Here is a 21768-nt window from a genome sequence, read left to right on the forward strand (position 1 = left end):
AAGGAACGAACACAAAATATTTCAAAACAAATGGGTTGAAGACGACGGGTGAGGCTTGTCTATGACTCCTGCTTCGGAGTCCGCTCCCAACCTCGACTAGCTCCTTATTACCTGAAAAAAAAATGCAAAATAAGGAAGGAGTACAAGACTCAGCAAGTAGCCTACTTGTAGGCTCTTTATCGTGTCCTTGATAAGCTAGAACACCACACTCTTTCTTTTCTTCTTCTTGTTTCTTTTGTAAGTAATTAGGCCCGTTCTATTTCTGACTTGGAGTTATGTTAAGAATGAGAAATAGAATTGGGACCAAAAGTGCAATCTTCATTAATATTCACAATGTTTAAATAGGATACAAGCTACCGACGAATACCTAAAATTGAGGGAAAATATTAACTAACTAAATCTTGAGAGTCAAATAAAATATACTACTAATCAAATCATAAAGTAAAAAAAATATTAATTAAGAATGTATAAGATATATTCCAACACTAATTATTATAATATATTCTCCTAATATTATATCTTAATACTCCCCCTCAAGTTGGAGAGTGTCTGTCAATCACACCGAACTTGTCTTTCAAAAATTCGAACTGACGTCTTCCCAATGTTTTAGTGAAAATATCTACAAATTGCATTTTAGTCAAAACATAACATGGTTTGATGATTACAGCTTGTAATTTTTCTCGAACTAGATGACAATCTATTTCTATGTGTTTCGTACTTTCATGAATAACATGGTTTGATGATACTCAGCTTCTGCTGATGATCTGGACACATTGATTTGTTTTTTAGACTTCCAATGAATAATTGAATTTCCAAGGAAAATGCAGAACCAAGAAATTGATCATCTGGAAGTTCGACAACCGCCCCAGTCTGAATCACAATATGCTTGTAATCTTAAGTTTTTTTCAGATGGTAGTACAAGTTCTTGACTAGGAGTACCTTTGATGTATCTCAGAACTCGAAGAGCTACCTCCCAATGTGGTTTTCTTGGTTCATGCATAAATTGAATAAGCATACGAACTGAATACACTATGTCAGGCCTAGCAACTGATAAATATGTTAATCTGCCAATCAACCGTTTGTATTTACTTGGATCATTCAACTTCTTCCCTTTTGTTAAAGAAAGTTTCAGATTTTGCTCCATAGGAAATCTTTCTGGACGTGCTCCTGTTAGACCTGTGTCTTGAAAAATGTCTAGAGCATACTTCCTTTGGGAGATAAAAATTTCTTTTCTAGACCTAGAAAATTCAATGCCTAGAAAATATTTCAAATTCCCTAAATCTTTGATAAGGAATTTCTCGAGTAAACTAGTCTTGAGATGTTGAATTTCTTTGAGACCGAGTATGATTACGTTCCAAGGCTGCAATTAAATCATCATTCATAGCCTGCTGCCATAATGGGTCGCCAACTGCCTCATCATAGGTTTTAGGTTCTGTCTGGGCTGTAATAAGAGCTAGAAAACCATGTTGAGTAGGAGAAAAACGAGAGAATGAAAAGTAATCATGAAAGGGATACCTGGTGCCAGTGTTCAGACTTGAGCTAGAGGTTAAATGATTGGCTCCAGAAGACATCTCATTATCATTATAACAAGCTGGAGGCTGTTTTGTACGAGTAGAACGTCAGAGTGGAACTGATGTATCAGGTGGGATAAGATTAGAATTAGTGGGTGTATCTGGAGAAGGAATAGAAGGCGGAGGAGACAATGAGGTAGTAGGTGAAGGAATAGAAGGTGGGGGAGGACTAGAATGGATGTTTGAGTAGGATGAATCATGAAGTGGTAAAATGGGAGTTGAAGGAGCTAACGTCAAAGTTTGTGAAGCTGATGAAAAAGGAAAATCATCGTCACAAAATTGAACATCACGACTGATAAAAAAAAATCTTAGATTGCATGTCACACAACTTGTAACCTTTGTGACCACAAGGATATCCTACAAAAACACAAGGAATTGCTCGAGGTTCAAATTTTTGCTTAGGGTGTGTACTACAGTTGCATAACACTTACAACCAAAAACTTTAAGATGGTGAAATGTATGTGGTTCTTTGTATTGTGCTTCAAAGGGTGTCTTGTTGGATAACAATGGTGATGGTGTTCTATTTATAAGATAAACAGCAGTTAAAATGGTGTTCTATGTAGAGTGCATCTAACTTTAACTCGGCCTGATATTTCTTCTGCAGTTGGGGTTATGAGTCGGTACATGCAAAGTCCAAAGAAGCCTCATTTGGATGCAGCTCGACGGATCTTGAGATATGTCAAAGGTACAATCGACTATGATCTTTTGTACAAAAGAAAAAAAGGCTGCAAGCTAGTTACAGAATTGCCCTGCCACCGAACCTTGCCGTCGTGCACAATGTGTTTCACGTATCCATGCTGCAAAAGTACACTCCAGACCATACTCATGTAATCGAGCATGAGATGCTTCCCCTTCCGGAAGATCTGTTTTACGAGGAGAAGCCTAGCAGAATTTTTGCTTGAGACACTAGGTGGTTGCGCAACAAAGATATTCCCTTGGTAAAGGTCTCATGGGGTAACTGTCGTGAGGAAGAGGCAACTTGGGAACGAGAAGAGGTTGTGAGGAAAGCTTATCCCGAACTCTTCCAAGAGATAGGAACTTTCGGGGACGAAAGTTCCTAAGGAGGGGAGAGTTTGTAACACAAAGAAAAAAAGGGGGGGGGGGGGGGTTAAGTCAACTGAGGGGCAAAAATGTCATTTTGCCCCTCCAGCCCTAATAGGGGTCCAAGGAGAACCCCGTCACACCCCCTGCAAAAAAAAAAAAAAAAAAAAAAAAAAAGAGTTAGAGAGAAATTTGAGAGGAGTCAGCCGTGAAGTTTAACGGACCACCGTCGGAATCCACCTTCGGAAGAGACTTGTACAAGGATTGAGAGGTTAGTGAGGCCGACGCTCCGTCAAGACCCAAGAACATTTCGCGAGGTAAGGTTATGAACGATATTTCTCAGATCTGAGCTTTTCCTATGTGAATCGAGTCCTAAAATGCTGAAATATTCACCTAGGAACAACTCTATGCACGATCAGTGAAGAAGTTTGGCCAAGACCTCAACCCGAAGGCGGAGATCCGAGAATCGTCTGAGAATGGTGAGTGAACTTTCGACGCTCTTAACTCGTCCGGTAGTCAAGAAAAAATTACAAAAAAATACTAGGATGTACCCCGTAACATGATCTAGAATTTTGCCTAAGAAATCATATTGATCCGATCTACAGATTGAAAGATATGAAAATCGGAAAAGGGGACTGTGTTACGGATTACATCTCGAGAAAATTCTCGAAACCGAGTACATCTTAGGAGGCATGAAATGGATTACATCTCCAGAAAAAAAAAAAAAAAAAAAAAAAAAAGCAAGAACCTCTTAAACCGATTTATGTAATGTTCCATGAACAAGATTTGAACCAAATTTTTTAGTATGAATTTTACACCCAATGGCTCTAGCATTTTCCTGACATCTTTTGCAATATGACCACAATATTTACTCCTCATGAAGTGTTTCTAAGCAGGGAGATTATTCTTACCGATCAACATGAGTTGTTTTTAGCATATTTTGTCTTTACCCACATGTTTGTTAAGAAAATTTCAAGAGGTAGCCAAACATAATATTGTTCGAAACTAAACACGTTTAACTTTTGAGTCTTATGCTTGAAGCACCAAAGTAGGCAACATGATTTTTAGAGATAGTTTTCACTCCTAGGAGCAATTCAAAACAAGTAACTAATGTGACCATATCATTGAAGATGCAAGAAATTGTGGGGGCCATCAGATGCCAAATTTGGATTCCCAAGGTCCAAATTTTAGGTATGAGATTACATCTTAGGAGGCATGTGAGTAAGGAAAAAGCATGCTACAAAAAATGGTGTTGGTTTGTGTGGATAGTTTTCACTCTTATAAGCAATTCAAGATAAGTTGGTAATGTAGGTATGTCATGGTAGATGCACGGGAACGTCAAGGGTATCAGTTGCTAGTTGCTGAATCCAAATTTGAAATCGTGGTCCAAATCTTAGCAGGGGCATTTGCCATTTCCAAATGGCTTAGTTCCCCTTTTTTTTTTTCTTTTTCTTAAGATTTTATTCTAAACAATAAAATCAAAAGATTTAATTATGTAGTAAGGGTTGTTTGAGTTGAATAAATTTATGATCCAATTAATTGCGTTAGGTCTAAAAATATCTCAACTCGACCCAGCTAAACTCACGAACAACAAATATCTTAAGACTTGAAAACACGAAACATAGCATCATCGATCAAGACCAAATTCTGTTTTTATTTTCTCTCTTTTGTGATTTCTGTTATTTTTTGGCCTTATTTACCATGGATTTGGGCAAATTTTGATGAGTTCTGGTACATTAAACTCCTAGAACATTTAGCTACTTTTGATATTTAATTTTTCTAGGACTATCGACATTTTTCCTATAACTAAACTTGGTCGAGATAAATAGGTAGATAATTCGATATTAAATGTAAATTCCTAAAATACATATTAATACTTGTCACTTAATTTTCTAATCTGAAAGCTAAATTTTAACAAGTCATATCCAAAAGTTGCAACCAAAATTACAAGATTGACGAAAAAGATAGATTTAAGGACACGACTTGTTGGATTAGTCACCTCAAATTTTAATTCTTCTTTAACAATAATGATGGATCTGTGCAATATGGGAAGTAGTTAGGAGATTCAATCTAACTCATCCATTCTGTCTAAAAGATTTCTAATGGTAATTGATTTGTTTAGGGTAACTAATTGAAAGAGGAGTTAGATATTTTTGTTGGTTAAAGATTCTTTTCTTGAGTAATGGATTAGTTTTTTTTTTTTTTTTAATAATGGTTGTTACAATGGTCTTATTTAGAATTCAAAACTAGAAGGAAAAAAACAAGACTTGGAACAATTTTATTATATAAGGTGGTGGTAATAAAAACATTAGGTTGTTCACGACACAAAGTCTCCTTCAAACAGTCGACCATTTTATTTATTTCGAAAAGTACAACAAAAGAAACTCAAAAGAATGAGAGTCAAATGGATAGAGGCGGTCTTCTTTTTTAATTAAGGTTGTCTATTATATTTGAAGTTCTATGGCAATGAACAATCCATTGGACAACATAAGGAGAGGAGCATATCTTGGGGTTCGGTCTTCCTGAAATGATAGGTTTCACATTCGTGCATTGGGAGGAAATAGGACCTTTTATTCCATTGTAAGTGAGGTCAATGTTGCTTACTTTTACATCGTCACATGGTAAGTGACGGCTGCAAATAAGTTTGATTGCCAGCACAGTTGCAGAACTTCCTCTAATGTTCTTGAAGCTCACTATACTAATCTTAATTTTTGAAGGAATCTAAAAATTAAAATGAGACAACAAATGGTTTATTTCTTAAGTTATAATGAAAAAAATGAATGAAAGGTTCGAGAATGCGATCCATACCTGCCGATTGCACTGATTCCACGGACAATACTCTTGGTCTATTAGAATAGGGTTGCTAACATTGACCATTATAATGTCCAAAAAGGGCATATTGATGGCGGTGCTGCTAGCAGCAGAAGCTGGCCACGTTTTGATCCTAACACCATTAGTGGTGTTAATTAACGTGCAGTTCTTTACGATGACACCTTCAACAAGTTCTTCGTTAGTGTATCTTCCAAGACTTCCGATGCTTATTCCATGTCCTGGTCTGCACGTCACGTTGGTGACTTCAATTAGTTTGCTTCCATCTCCAAGAGAAATGCAATCATCTCCAGTTGCAATTTTGGACTTTGTGATTGTGATCTTATTGGATGGACCGATGTGTATTCCATCAGAGTTTGGACTGTTTTCTGGTGCCATTATATTGATATTATGGAATGTGAGGTTGTTGCAGCTGAGGACGTTGATATGGAAGTTCTTGCTATCAAGTGATGTTATTCTCTTAACGGTTGAATTGGTGATGAAGTTGAACCTCAAACTCTAAACATTTTGTATAATCAAATAATATTTTGTGAGAGTCGGTAATGAAGCTAAAAATTTGAACAGAACCCAATAAAATTGAAAACTCAAAAAAAATTCACTTCTTTACTTGATTGTTTAAAGATTATCCTCTAGAAAATGAAGAACATTTACCAAATCGTAAATGTCAGAACATTAGAGAAGACATGTAAGAGGCCCTTTCAAAAACAACAAGATGCATGAGATTGAGAAGGAAAGCTAAAGGCATATTACTTACAACAGGGAGTTTGGGCACAATTTATGCTTTGTGGCAATCATTCCTTTTCCAAGCTGCCTTTCCTTGGCCATCAAAAACTCCTTCACCTGATAATGTCAATTTATCAACACGTGCAAAAGTGATCCAATTTATCAACACGTGCAAAAGTGATCCAATTATCTCCCTGAAGACTTTTTTGTGTCTGCAATGTTCCTCCAAGTTGAAAGTCAATTGGGCTATGACAAGGTCCTTCAAACTTCCCTTGCTTTACTTTAAATATCCCTTTCGGAATAAAAATTGCACTAGAACGATTGGACGTGCATGCATCCTTCCATGCATTTCCCTTTCGGAATAAAAATTGCACTAGAACAATGATGCTTTCTCTCTCAATATCATTCTTTATAGATTGATCTTTTATAATTTTTATAATATTAGTCTTTGTATCACTATCATCACAATGAGAGTGACAAACTAAATCACATATGAAACACCTTCCAAATGTTTAAGAAATTATTATAGTCATACCAGTCATTTTGTTGCTTTAAAAGTAAAAAATGTTCCGTATACCATACTTCACAATCTAAGGTAAAATTGATCTTAACCTAAATTTTCTAAATTTATGTAACTAGTGTATCACTTAAAGATCAAATCTTTAACTCCATACACAATAAAAAAATTCTCATTATCCATGGATACTTTGAGAAAACTTTAATTTTTCAGGTCATACATTAGTTTAACTAATATAATTTAATTAACTATATATTTAAGGTTAATTCTCATCTATGCATTAATTATCTCCCACTCAGGAAAAATAATTAATCATACTCTCAACATTTGAGGTTACTTAGGATACTATTCCTCTGACTTCATATTTCAATGATATTATCATTCTTTGAAGTCTTGCATCAAATATTTGACAATTTTGTCAATATAATATATGAGTCAATATTGACATTTATCCTTAAATTTCTATTTTTAGGAGATACAAAATTATTCCAAATCTATTTATGGTAGAGTGAAAGATCACATCAATTCATAAGGAGTAATATGTCTCCAGCCTAAAAAAAATTGAAAAAATCCACTCATCAATTAGTAATTTTCTTGTTTTCACAAGCTCATTACAATTTATTTAAAGTTATAGGTTATCAAACTTCTATTATAGATTAAATTCATTTCAGAAATCAACTTTTACTCCTTTAGCAAATATTTTGCTTTTGAATTTTAATAATAAATCTATATAATAATATGTGCAGATGTATCCTCTTAGATTTCTTTTCACAAAAAGAATTCTAAATATTTATTTAACATATCTTATATATACAAAAATGAATTAGAGAATAATAATAGACTCTAGAATTACAATAGGAGAGAAAGTCTACTTCTAGCTACTTTCTCCCATTAAGTTCAACTCTTTGTCATGAGTCTGTTTTGGAGATCTATATCTTCTTATCTATACATAATTTTCCTTTTGTAGGTCAATTCATATCGTATGAGTTTAACCTCATCAAGAATATCTACAAATCTCTGGATTTTATGACTTTAAAATATTTATCCTTCGTCATCATCCCTCATAACTATTTTGAGGGTAATAAGTCCTTAAATTGGTCATCTAACATGACAATTTGAATTTTAGTAGGATTGAATCATCTCATAATTCCCCCACTACGATGAGACTTATCGAATTAATGACTAGGATCCACTTGACTCTCAAGCGAAATTAAATTGTTAACAACTTGGAACTATTTAATTAACACTATCTTGTTGGATGATGGGACTATGATGGAAGTGCCACATCGACTAATTTAGGGAATGATCATGGGTTTGTAAGTGAGGAATACTAACTCCATTGCTATGAGGCCTTTTGGGGAAGCCCAAAGCAAAGCCATGAGAGCTTATGTTCAAAGTGGACAATATCATACCATTTTGGAGAGTCGTGTTCGTCTAACATATCTCACCTTATTATAAGTGTATGTCCTTCTATGAACTTCTTTAGAAAATTACATTTGTCATACCAATATGTTTTTCTATTTAGAATTAAATAAAATACTATTTTGTTTCTCTTTAGGAGTAGCCTACACTTAGGCATAATTTTGAACATATTTGTCTTAGCATATATGCTTGATTACAATTATTGAAGTGTTGTACACTAAGTTTACTACATTTCCATAATTCCAAAAATTGTCTCATAGACAATTTTGAAGGCAATCATGTTCACTATGCAATCTCGGTTGCATATCGTAACAAGAGTTCAATAATAGTGTATAATTTTTTTTTAATACGTGACTATATCTAATATAGTATTGTTTTCTCCTCTTACATCACAATTTTACAAAATTGTATTATGTTGAGAGTTGGAAATAAATTCCACCTTCTATCAACTAATTTTAGTACACAATGTTCTCATACTATTGACAGATGTCCTTCTCGTACTATCAACTAAACCTTAAACCCTAAACCCTAATACCTACCACCAAGAAGAAAAATATAAACTAACTACATTTAATGAATAAAATAAAATATACTACTATTCAAATTTAAAATATTTAATATATATTCCCTAACTAATATATTCTTCAAATATTAAATGATTACATATATTCCATAACTAATTCAAACTAGTTTGCACTAAATTCTGACATCTACATCATCAAGTATTTTTCAAGAATTACATATCAAGTGTAATGAAAAACAAATCTTGGTAGTAGATCTTATATCAGCTATAAGGGGTGTCATCTAGTCTCCACAAAAAATCTAGTAAATCATTTAGTTTTTTTTCCACAGAGTAATTTGGAAAATTTCTTTCACTATAAGCTAGGAACTATTTCCTATCAATAGCTTTGGTCATAAAATTTTTCTTAAATTTTATAATACTTAATTTGGAGATCATTTAAATAATTATCTAAATTTAGCTTCTATGGACTTAAACATCTCATATGTTTTTGTCATTTTCTTATCTTTTAGTCATGACATCCAACCTATCAACTAGAAGATATGAACAAAGCTTTCTCATCACCTTTGATTCATCAATCATGTGCTCTTCGAATAATTCGATTCACATTGACAATAGGTCTTGAGAACATTGCAAAATAAAGACAAAAGAAAAAAAAAATCATACACTTCCATCATAGTGCTAATATTATTTTTTCAAGTATTAAAATTTTCTCAATATGACTTATCAGTAGTGAAAATTAAACAATGGAGATGTTGAACATTATATTTGAAATATATAAAATATTATTTAATTACAAACAATCAACTATCCATTCAATTTGAGCATGAGAACAAACAATTTTATAAAATGAACCCTATAAACAATTTCTAATGCTATGGTACTTTAGTGATTTAGAACAAGTGCAGCCGTAGGGTAGGTCAAGTGTTCCTTCACTAAACTGAGACAATCTCAACCAAACATTATATCAGAATAACTCTTATTCCTATAATATTTAATTACCATTAGTTCGGTCAAGAACATCATTAACAACCTTAATGATCTATTCGTAAATGTAACCCATCATTTTAGATCTTGTAATTTTATACCAACAAGTGCCACCGTAGGGTAGGTCAAGTATTGGAAATATAATTACTATCTTATCCTTCTCAAGAGTTCACCCTGATATTGACCCATGCAAACACCTTCCGCATGGGGACGGTCCAAAAGCCGCCATGAGGCCCCGCATGGATCTCACGTTATGAACCAATGATGGAGACCATAGGATATGTTGACACATTTCCTTCTCTCATTTACTATAAATACTTTCTCAAGATTCACCTTGATATTCACTCATGCAAACACCTTCCGTGGGGGGATGGTCCAAAAGCTGCCACGAGGTCCCGCATGAATCTCACGGTGTGAATCAATAATAGAGAAGGTAGGATATCCTGACATGTGTCCTTAATATCTTTATATTGACAGATGTCCTTCTCCACCTAAGTATTTTGAAATAGGGTTTTCTATTACTCAGAAAAATTAGACTAATCTCATTTATCTAAGTTTCCAATCTACCCTTTCATAACCCTTATGTTGGGTGGATTGCTTTTAATGTGAATTGCCAAGTTTTTAAACTATTAAAAAAAACTAATCACATCTGTGAGCTTGCTTAATGAAATTAAATAAAATTTGACTAATTCAACTCCCAAGTTGGTTTGAGGTATAGGTGTTCCATTTCTGTCAGCTTAAATACCTCACCCTAGTTAGAACCTTCCTTAGACAGAGTTCCCTTGTAGTCAATTTTTTATTTAAAATTCATTCCTCTTTAATTAACTATTAATTACAAGATTAATGAATGAATTAAACTGTCTTTAGGATCCTATTGAAAACTAATCCCCTTCTGGAATAATCTTAAAAATCTAGCATTTTAAACTCTTTAAAATTAAATTTAATAGATTACTCAAATTCTAATTATATTAGAACAAACCATTATGGTATTAGGAAAATATCATGCATTCAATTTAAGAAATAAATATCCTAATTTAATTTCTAAGCATAACAATTATACTCAAATGCATATGGAAAATACATCCTAATTAAGAAATCATCTTATTTCTATAAGAAAACAACCTAATAAAAAAAATTCAAATATAACATTTATATTTAAAAAAACAATTAAAATGCATGATTATGCTTAACCTATAATAGGATTTTAAACTAAATGACATACCAGATGCATTTAATCAATCAATTTAAAACATAGAATAAAGCCATTTTCGATCTTGCTTCCACTATTGGTACAACAATTGGTATCATAGTTTTGTGGTTGTAGCATTTCGGCACACAACAAGTGGTATCAGAGCTTTGAAGGTTGTATTAACTTTATTATAATATAAGATTAAAGCCATTTTCGATCTTGCCTCCAATATTGGTACAACAATTGGTATCATAGTTTTGTGGAGCATTTCGGCACACAACAAGTGGTATCAAAGCGTGGTTGTCGTATTTCGGGAATTGTAAAAGTTTTGACACCCATCAACCATGAAACGTGCTCACAATCGTGTTATGTAGTATGCCATGTAATGTGGGTCATGTGAAACGCCATGTAATGTAAGAAACATATATGCGATGTTAGCACTACTTATGTAATGTCATGTTAGATATGTTAAGGGACCTCATGATGTATGTCACGTGCATCGGGATTCTTCCCCTTTATGTTACGAAAGAATGAAATACGATATTTATGTTTGTCATGATATCATGCAGACCCTTTTCTGTTCTGTGGTGTTCGGCTACGTGTAACATGTTGTGCTCGACCAAGTCAGGTCTAGGGGGTATGTTTACAAACGTCGGCGAGTGTCCAGTTTCTCCGACGAGCCCTCAAACCACCCTTAAACCGACACCAAACAACCTCTTACTACCGTAAGAGAGATCCCTAACGAAAGCACAATAACTCAGGGGCATTTGGTGTTATTTCGTAAGCGTCGTCGTCGGTAACCGAGGTCGGAAAGTTAGGTTTCTTAATCGATTCTTAGATCTATGGCTTTTAGGAGCTTTTAGGCCGCAAAACTCCCAAAAAGGAAAGAAGGACGACGAACAAAGAGGAAAAGAGAAGGAAGAGGACCGAAATCGGCAACGAAAACGCCGCGGGAAGGAGAGAGAAAACTCGCCGGAAAATCGGCCAAAGTCGGGTAAGGAAGACGAGATCCACGGATCCGGGTCAACCCGAACCCAGAACCCGGGAGAGCCAGCCCGTTTTCCCCCTTGGCCTCTGCCTTCGGCCCAGCCCAACTACAGCGGCCCAAACCTCAAACCGGCCCAGAAGCTACGGTTCAGTTGAACCAACCCAGACTAGACCCACGGTCCAATTGAGCCGGCCTGCAAACCAAACACTTGCGGCCCAGCCCAGTAAGCCGAGGCCCAACGTTTAGCCTTGGCCCAGTAGCCTTCCACAGCCCGCGACCCAAACCACGACCCGAACCGGACTCCGACCCGCGCTTCGACCCGACACTACCGCCCGACGTGGCTTTCTCTGCTGCTGCCACGTGTCACACAGCGGCGCGGCAGTCCTCGGCTCGGCTCGGCGCAAACGGCTCGGGCTCCCTCCGGTGACGCTCCGGCGGCTCCTCCAGCGGCTCCAGCGGCTGTTCGGCTCGGCTCACCTGTTTTCAGCCCGGTTTCCACTGTTTCGACCCTCCCGGATCTGTTTTTGGCCCCGATTAAGGTATCCGAGGCCGTTTTAGAGCCGTATTTCACATTTATTAAATTATAGGTAAATTAATTGTGAAATACTAACGGAAAGTGGTGAACGGCGTGATAGGAAACAAACCCAGCGAAGTAGGAAGCAGCTCTCACGGAACGGGAGCTTACGTTTAGCTATTTAGGGAGTACTTCGGCCGAGGCCAACCAAGTAAGTGGCCTTACTATAGGATAGGCTAAATAAATTGTATGATGCTTGATGATATGTGCGAGTTTATACATATTTTGTTGAGTGACGCTTAATATGTTTGACGCACGTTGTGGCATTATGATGAGCATGATGATTGCATGATTTTTACCTTAATATGATGATGTTTTCCATATTGAGCATGCTAGACGATGATGAGTGCCATATTGCATTTTGTCGTTAGATCGACGTAGGACACAACCCTAAGAGCATGAAAATGATATTAATATAAATATCCACGATATGCGTTACCTAGAGTAACAAAGAGATGAGACTAGAGGGTTGTGTCAGAAGAGACATTACGATGGATTTAGAGGGACCTCATGCATTTTGTATGTTCATAAGCATAGGGCTACTTCCCCTAGAGATGATGAGTGCGGACGCGCACCTTATGATGAGCGCGAATGCGCACAGGTGCGAAAGCACACAGATGAGGGTGTTCATGAGGCGCATGACACTATGGGGTTCCGCTGACCTCCGGACGTCGCTACAGATTAGCTTGACCAGAGGGTCCAGGGGGTGTGCGAGTGCCCTGGGGACTCACACTCGCACGTGTGAGTCGTGTGTAGGGAAGTACTACACATCCAATTTGTCCGAGACTGGAGGCCACCCCTAAGATGATTAGAGATAGGTCCCTATTCATGATTGCATGTGTTTGCATTAGCATGGCCCCTATAGTGGGGTCACTTACTGAGTATTTCTTCGAAATACTCAGGCCGTGTGCCATATTGTTTTTCAGGTAAAGGCAAGGCTCCCATGTACGGTTGACGGTGGCATCGTGATCAGAGACTGTGGCGCGTGCATAGGATAGTTGCATATTTAAAATTCCTAGTCTTGGTTAGGATAGGGCGTTTGCATTTCATTCATTTATATTAATTAATTTGTAATCGTTTTATTTTGTCTTTTGAACTCCAGCATGATGTTTGAAACACGTAAGTCCGGCAGTGTTTTTCAATGTTTTAACGTATTCTGAAGTTTTAAATTTTTCCGCTAGTAAAGATGAGCATGCTTAGGTTTTTATTCTGCATTAGAGATGAGCATGAGACGTTAGTGGCGACTCTAGATATGTGGAAATTTAGGGTCGTTACACAACCCTACCCAGAATAGGAAAGCGCCCAAGGGTTTATGAAAAGTTAAGGTCCCGCTCATAAAATACTACATTTTTTTCAGGTAAATGGATGGCAACAATGTACGGTTGACCAAGCTTGAAGCTGAGAACAACATGTAAGTTGGAGATGGATATTTTTAGGAGTTTACCATTGGACTGTTTGAAGTTACAGTAGTATTGCTTTATTTAGATTCATTTTTAAATTCATTTAGCTTCATTTAGATTCATTTTTAAATTCAGTTATTTGAAGGTGGAGATGGGATATTTTTAGGAGGTAAGCCAATGTACGGTTGAGGAAGCTGAGAACCGATAAAAGTTGGAGATGGGATATTTTTAGGAGTTTACCATTCGATTGTTTTAAGTTACATTGATTTATTTTTAAATTCAGTTATTTGAAACTCTAATTCATTCTTAAATTCAGTTATCTGAAAGTTTATTTTTTGAGATAAGGTTGTTTTGGAGCGGATTCATTTTTAAATTCAGTTATTTGAAAGTTTATTTTTAGAGTTAAGGTTGTTTTAAATTCAGTTATTTGAAAGTCTACATTCATTCTTAAATTCAGTTATCTGAAAGTAGGTTGTTTTGGAGCGGATTCATTTTTAAATTCACTTATTTGAAAGTTTATTTTTAGAGATAAGGATGTTTTGGATCTATGAATGATTACGAAATAAGTTATGTATGCATGAGTGACGTCACTAATTAGGTTAAAAGAAAATTAAGGTCGTTACCGTTGTTCTAAAAAAAAGTTAACTCTTAAGGTTACCGTTGTTCTAAAAAAAAGTTAACTCTTAAGGTTAAATTGGTAATCATCTCCACTGATTAAGTAAATTATGAACTTGTTGTAAATTGTCATAAATTTTTTTATTTAATTTAGTTATTAACTCTCATCCCATGTATAGCCGTTTTGGTTAAATAAAAATATTAATTTGGTTATTTAATCTTTAACCATTTTAATTAATATCTTATTTATTTTGGTTATTAATCCTCATTTAGTATATATATAACATTCATATTGTGTGTCACATTGTATTTTGAGTGACATTTTGGAGAAACTTTTTGGTAAGAGACTTTGTAGCGTGAGAGTGAAGTATTCACTTGTAAACACTTTGATTATTAGTGATTGGTGGCTATACGTAGATGTAGGGGAATTTCTTGTCTCTGAACCACATAAATCTTTGTCTTTTTGTTTAAATTTCATTAGATGGTGTTGTGAGTACATTTGATCTTGCTTCCACTATTGGTACAACAATTGATATCATAGTTTTGTGGTTGTAGCATTTCGGCGCATAACAAATGGTATCAAAGCTTTGAAGGTTGTATCATTTTTGTACAAGTGGTATCAAAGCCTGGTTGTGGCATTTGGGGTATTCTAAAAGTTTTGACCCCATCAACTACAAAACATGCTCACAATCGTGCTTATTTTCTTGAAAATCAATTTTCAAGAATTGTAATTTTCTACTTTCATCCAGATTACTTGTTACAAATGGCAGAGTCATCTGATATTAAATCAGGATGTGGATCGAGAATTTTGAGTTTTAATCTTGAAGTAGAAAAATTTGATGGAATCAATAATTTTGGTATTTGGCGCAAAGTTATTGATTTGTTGGCCATGCAAGACCTTGATGCTTCTCTCGTAGCGGAGATGCCTGAAAACATAATGAAAACATGACAGACGCATAATTATGTATGACTCAAATTTGATCTTGGTTATAACATATGTGAAGATGGAAAGCTCAAAGATTGGAATTGAGAAGTTCAATTGATCCAATTTTGGTTTCTAGAAGATGTAGATGGAAGATTTTCTGTACCAGAAAGATCTCCATGAATCTCTATTGGGGTGAAACCGAATATCATAACCACAGAGCAGCGAAAGCTCAAGGATCGGCAGGCCTTAGGGTTGATTTGGTTGACACTGTCCAAAAATGTGGCGTTTCACATTATCAAGGAGAAGATAATGTAAGTTCTATTGAAGGCGCTATTAAATAGGTACAAAAAACCGTTGAGTATGAACAAGGTGTATTTGATTCGAAGATTTTTCAATCTACAAATGTCTGAAGGTAGATCTGTTGTGGATCATATAAATGAATTCAATATGATTTTAAGTCAACTGAGTTCGGTGGAAATTAATTTTGAAGATTAAATTAAAGAACTGATTTCGATGTCCTCTTTACCGTTGTGGGATACTGTTGTTGTCGCGAACAACCGTTCCCATATCTAATAAGTTGAAGTTTAATTAAATTTGAGATTTAGTTCTCAGCGAAAGTATTTGAAAACGGAAAATTGGAGATTCTTAAGGCAATGCTCTTAGTGTTGATCAAAGGGGAAAAAGTAAATGAAAGAGCCCAAACAAACAAGGACGATGAAAATCAAAGAACCGAAAAAAATCTCCAAACATGCTAAACGTAACGTGTTGCAATAATTCTTATTGTGGACAGCTCGATTGAATCTTGGATTTTGGATTTAGGCGCATTATTCCATTCTACTCTAAGTAAGAAATTGGTTCAAAATTTCAAATCCGAATTTTTTTTTAAGGTGTATCTTGCCGACAACAAAAACCTTGATGATTGAAATGAATGGAGATGTCTGCAAACAAACTCGAGTAAGAAATCAGGACATTAAAGAAGTTTAGATATATTTCTGGTCTCAAGAAGAATATAATCTCTATGGATTAGTTGGATAGCACATGTTATGCACCAGAATTTGGAAAAAGTTCGTGAAAGATTGTGAAGGGTTCCATGGTCAGCACATGACACAAAATTTGATATATACGTAGAGTGCATAAACATGGTTGTCGTAAAGTGGAATCATGAGGGATGATTAGACGGTGAGAACCTACAACCCTGAACCATGAAAGACTCAAGGAGTCAGGAATTATGAGAGTGGAGACTTGAGTCCCTACCAAGACCGCCTAACCACCCTTGAGACCTAGAAGGCCACCTTAGTACCTCAGGATGTAGAAGAAAGATTTCTAAACCGATAGTAGCTGGTATGGCGTTCAACTAGTTTCCACTCACCTTTCCACTCTTGTACGATACCATCAAGCGAGGTGTTACATTGGTTAGGATTGTGATACTCAGTGGTAGATTGACTATTCTGCATGGTGGGTCCATCCTATGGTAGAACATTGAACACGCAAGTAGTTAGAGGTTAACCTGCACATAAGATTCTTCCTATGGGAGGATTTCCTATGGGAGGATGTTGATCATGCAGGTTGTTGGTTTTATGTCCTAAAACTCATAGTTTGTAAATAAAAACATATTCTATTTTCAATAAAGTTATCATTGATGTTTATTCAGTAAAGATTGTTATTGAATAAATTGTATTTTACTATCGTTAATCTAAATCCAATAAACTAAGAATACTCTAGCTATAGTATGATTACTTGAACTATATGTAGAAACATAAGAGTGGATCAAGTTCAAGTATATAGTCAAAATGATCTATAGTACAGGGATAAGGCTGAGTACCTTATCTTGGGGACACTATGGATGCGGCCCACTTTTGTATATGACATAACAATGTGACCACTAAATTGTACATGCGGAGACATGTGAGTGGAGGCGTCCTACGCAATGAGTATTGAATAAGATTGGACCATGAAGAAAATCACTCTCACTTTATAATGTTGTTTACTGTTGAGACTGATTTTCTTTTCATTCAATGACCTAGGTAACTCTATCTTAATCCTGAGCTAACCATGAACTCCTGTTTATTCAAAATTATCCTTAGAATTGCATGGGTGAGAGTGACTCGAGTTCGCCGACTCAATAGGTCTCCCATTTCAGGGGTAACACTAGGTGAATGGCTGGGGCGTGGGGTGCAAGATGGAATTCGCTCCTACCTACTTTTAGGGATAGAAGAGAGGTAGTTCCCTTAGGTACTGACTCTAGGTATTAAACAAGGGGCTCACCCTCGCATTGGCCTGAGAGGGATTCGGTTTACTAGTTGGACCACAAACCAATTGTTCATAAGAGGATCAGTGGGACATAAGAAACAAGAAGTAACTTCAGGGGTAAAACGGTTAATTGACCCAGCTCTAGTTACGAACAACTTGTGAAGGATCGACTTACTAATCATAGTTATATCAAATGGACAAAAATATATCTTTAGTGAGCGGAGTGCAACTACTAGGCTATAGTGGAGTGTCCTAGTAGTTAACGAGTGTTGGTTAACAAGGTTAATGAATTTAACCAGTTAATCTTGGATTGTTGGAGCTCATGATCTATAGGTCCATTAGGTCCCTCTACTAGCTCATATCGAACTAAACCACAGAACAGTGTGACGAGTGGGTTCGAAGTGTTCGAATTCAAATTAGGGAATATGCGCTACATATATACGATATATTTAACCCTTTTTTGTTTTATTTATGAATTAAATAAAAAGAGAGAATCTGAGATATTTAAATAATATTTAAATATTTTAATGAAATATGTGTCGAAATTGATTGGGATTGGCTTTGAATTAATATTAAATATTAATTAAATGGTTTAATTAATCATTTAATATTACTTAATTTGAAATTAATTATTCAAATTAATTGTTGAATTAAAATGAAGAAAGTAAGAAGGTTGGCTTCACTCAATGGAAGAATCCATGTTTGAGTTAGTGGAATTTTGGGATGTCAAAATTTGGTTTAACCAAACTTGCATGCTTGCCAAATAAACCCACAGACAAATTTGAGTATTATTTTGAGTGTCAAAATTTGGTGAACTCAAACTTGCATGTTTGCCACATAATCCCAAACATTTGAGTGGAATATTGAGTGTCAAAATTTGGTGATCTCAAATTTGCATCAACATGCAAACATAACTCTATAAATAGAGTGATCAAGGTACATGAACTTCTCCCTTCCAAAAACCATGAGAAAAACTCTCACAAACTCTCTCTTCATATATACTAAATCCCTCCCAAGTTTAGTCACTCACCGGATTTCACAATCCCGTTCTAAGGTCGTTGAATAGTGGAGAAGACACTAGTGGTGGTTCGAAACCGATTTGTGAGGAAAAAGAAATTTAAACTACAAAAGGTTAGTACTCAAACATCTTGAGTTTTAATACTTATGAACATGCTAGTTATTTACTATAATTGATGTTATAAGAGTGCCTAAGATCCAAATTGCTTCCTCATGTGTTATATTAACATCATCAATAACTTTTCGAGCTGGCTTGTATCGAAAAGTAGCACGCCCCAACCTTGGGCGATCTCATGGCCTGTGCGACGGGTTTGCCAGTTCACTCCTCCATCGACGACAAGCAGGCTGACACTCACCATGTTCCTCACCTGGTACAAAGTTATATGTCGTAGCGCCTCATCCTTAGATGTCGGATACCACTATGAAGGTTAAATCTTCTGCCCAAGTGTGTGTACCAAGACTGTGAAACTCTAGAGCCTATAGAGTAAGCTGGTGGTTCCCTACTCTGACATGGATGCGATAAGAGCCTATAAGTATGTTGCTTATTGAATATATTTATACTCATTCCTATTTACATTTCTTTTTCAGGTCCGTGAAGCTACAGATCGTGGCGATAGGGTTCTCGGGAGCTTAGAAGTCACAGAGGAATTGTCGACTTGAGGTGTTTTTGATATGAACCAAGAGACATCAATCATACAATATACTTCAATGTAGCATGAACTGAAACATCTTTTGATAATTTTGACAACCTAAGGCAAGAACACTTGATTGAGATTCGAATCACTCCACAAGCAAGATCGATCATGTCTAGCTTGAATGACTCTTGTTGATCAAATATCTCAAACACTTATTTGAGATTCGAATCACTCCACAAGCAAGATTGATCATGTCGAGCTTGAATGATTCTACATGCAATCTAAACTACATAGAATTGCAAAGAAACTTAGCCATTGGCTAAAGAAAAGCACAAATGCTTCTTTCTATATTTCCCAAGTCTACTTACAAATACAACATACATGGCTTTATATAGCCTCAAAATGAAACTATTAAAGACATTCCAAGAGTTGTAACATTCATACTTAATGGCGATAATTAACCATTATGTAATTGTAACCTAAAGTAAATTAAAAGTCTTAAATAACAATCAAACTTCATTCCTCTTCAATGTGGCATGAATTGCTTGATAATTTTGACAACATTTTCTTCACATCTTCATTGAAGTATATTGTATGATTGATGTCTCTCGGTTCATATCATTCTCTACTTCTTCAAGAGGATTCGTTCTCGAATCTATTTGTGAAACTTTGCTGCAAAAAAAAAAAAAAAAAAAAGATATGGAAATATAGACGACCTCGCAACACTCTCTCACGTGTATACACTCAAGGAATTTTAGGCCACTCTGTTTGCACTCATTTACACAAATGAAGCTCTCATTCTCACCTCTCAAATTTTTTTAGTAGAGCCCAGATTGGATTTTTTTTATTTTGGGTCGATTAAAAACTATAAAGATAAAAACAAATTGAAAATAAACGCAAAGGAAACATATATCCGATCTTGAGCTGAAGCTCTGATACCAAATGATATGATAAGGAATCAACTACAAGGGGAGTAAGATTCGGATTACCTTGTTGATCGAATATCTCAAGTCAAGAACACTTTGTTTGAGATTTGAATCACTCCACAAGCAAGATTGATCATGTCTAGCTTCAATGATTCTTGTTGATCAAATATCTCAAGACAAGAACACTTGATTGAGATTCGAATCACTCCACAAGCAAGATTGATCATGTCGAGCTTGAATGATTCTACATGCAACCTAAACTACATAGAGTTGCATAGAATGATATGAACCAAGAGACATCAATCATACAATAACTCTAAATTACTCTAAATTGCAACCCACCCAAAATTTACAACAATCAAACTTCATTCTTCTTCAATGTAGCATGAATTGAAAAATCTTTTGATAATTTTGACAACCTTCTCTTCATATCTTCATTGAAGTATATTGTATGATTGATGTCTCTTGGTTCATATCAGTTTTTCTAGACTACGTACATATAGTTGTCACTTAATACATGTCATATTTGTTGGAATTTATGCCCTAAAGCCTCGTAATTAATTATTTAGTTTTTAACAATAATTTTTATTAGTTTATTTGTAATTTAATTGTTATCCATGGTATGAAAATCCAAGGTTATTAATGTAATCTTAAACCGTATTTGGTTGACATACAAGAGGATCGTGTTCAAGTAATAACCTAAAAAGTCTATAGTATATGGATAAAGTTGGATGCCTTATCTTGGTAACACTATTGATACGACCCACTTTGTAATGGTTACAAATGATTTGATTCAAATCGTTCATATGGAGACATGTAAGTGGGGCTACCCTATACAATGAGTTTGTATAAGACTGGACCAATAAATGTTTAATCTCTCTTTATAAATCCGTTAATTGAGAAGATTAATATTTCACACAATGATCATATGCGAGTCGATCTTAATCCTGAGTGAGTTATGAACTCCTGCCAGTGAGGGCTTGTTCTTTAATTTACATGGGTGAGAATGGCTCTTTAGGCCGATTCAATGTGCCTACAATTTTGAGGACTTGACCAATCAGGGAGTTTGAAACATAATATCATGAGATGAAATTCACTCTTTTCCAGATGAGGAAACTAGATGAGTTGTTCTCTTAAGTACTGATTTCGGGACTTGAACAATGGGGCCCCACCCTCTCTCTGGCCCAAGAGGGACTTGGTTTATGATTGGATCATAAACAAATTGTTTATTAGAGAATGAGTGGTACTTAAGTTGAAAAATGTAATTACAGGGGTAAAACGGACTTTTGACCCAGCTACAATTATGAACAACTCGTGAAGGATGACTTGCTTGTAATGATTATATCAATGGAAATAACTTGTCCTACAGTACATAGGAGTGCAACTCTAGGTCTATAGTGGAGTGACCTATAGTTAATGAATGGAAATTGATTAATTAAAGAGTTTAATTAATTAATTTTGTATCGCTGGAGCTTATAATCGGTAGGTCCATAAGGTTTTCTTGCTAGCTCATAGCAATGTTAAAGGTTCAATTTATTTGAAAGAATATTTGAAGTGTTCAAATTGATATTTAAAATAATTAGATATATTAAATATAAAGGGGAAAATAAATTTAATTTGAAGTGTCAAACTAATATTT

The 21768-nt window shown here is 35.4% G+C and overlaps 1 long non-coding RNA gene and 1 pseudogene across 1 annotated transcript; one reads left to right on the forward strand and one right to left on the reverse strand.

Annotated features, from left to right (window-relative positions):
- Positions 1-5039: 5039 nt before the first annotated feature.
- On the reverse strand, positions 5040-9839 carry LOC147789990 (exopolygalacturonase-like; annotated as a pseudogene).
- Positions 9840-12426: 2587 nt separating this feature from the next.
- On the forward strand, positions 12427-13532 carry LOC147789991 (uncharacterized). The gene is made up of 2 exons (XR_015423283.1): positions 12427-12512; positions 13288-13532. It is a non-coding gene; the product is annotated as an uncharacterized LOC147789991 (long non-coding RNA).
- The last annotated feature ends 8236 nt before the right edge of the window (positions 13533-21768 follow it).

This window comes from Cucurbita pepo, chromosome 12 (genome assembly GCF_057944985.1).
Source record: "Cucurbita pepo subsp. pepo isolate OVF chromosome 12, ASM5794498v1, whole genome shotgun sequence".
NCBI classification, from domain to species: domain Eukaryota; kingdom Viridiplantae; phylum Streptophyta; class Magnoliopsida; order Cucurbitales; family Cucurbitaceae; genus Cucurbita; species Cucurbita pepo.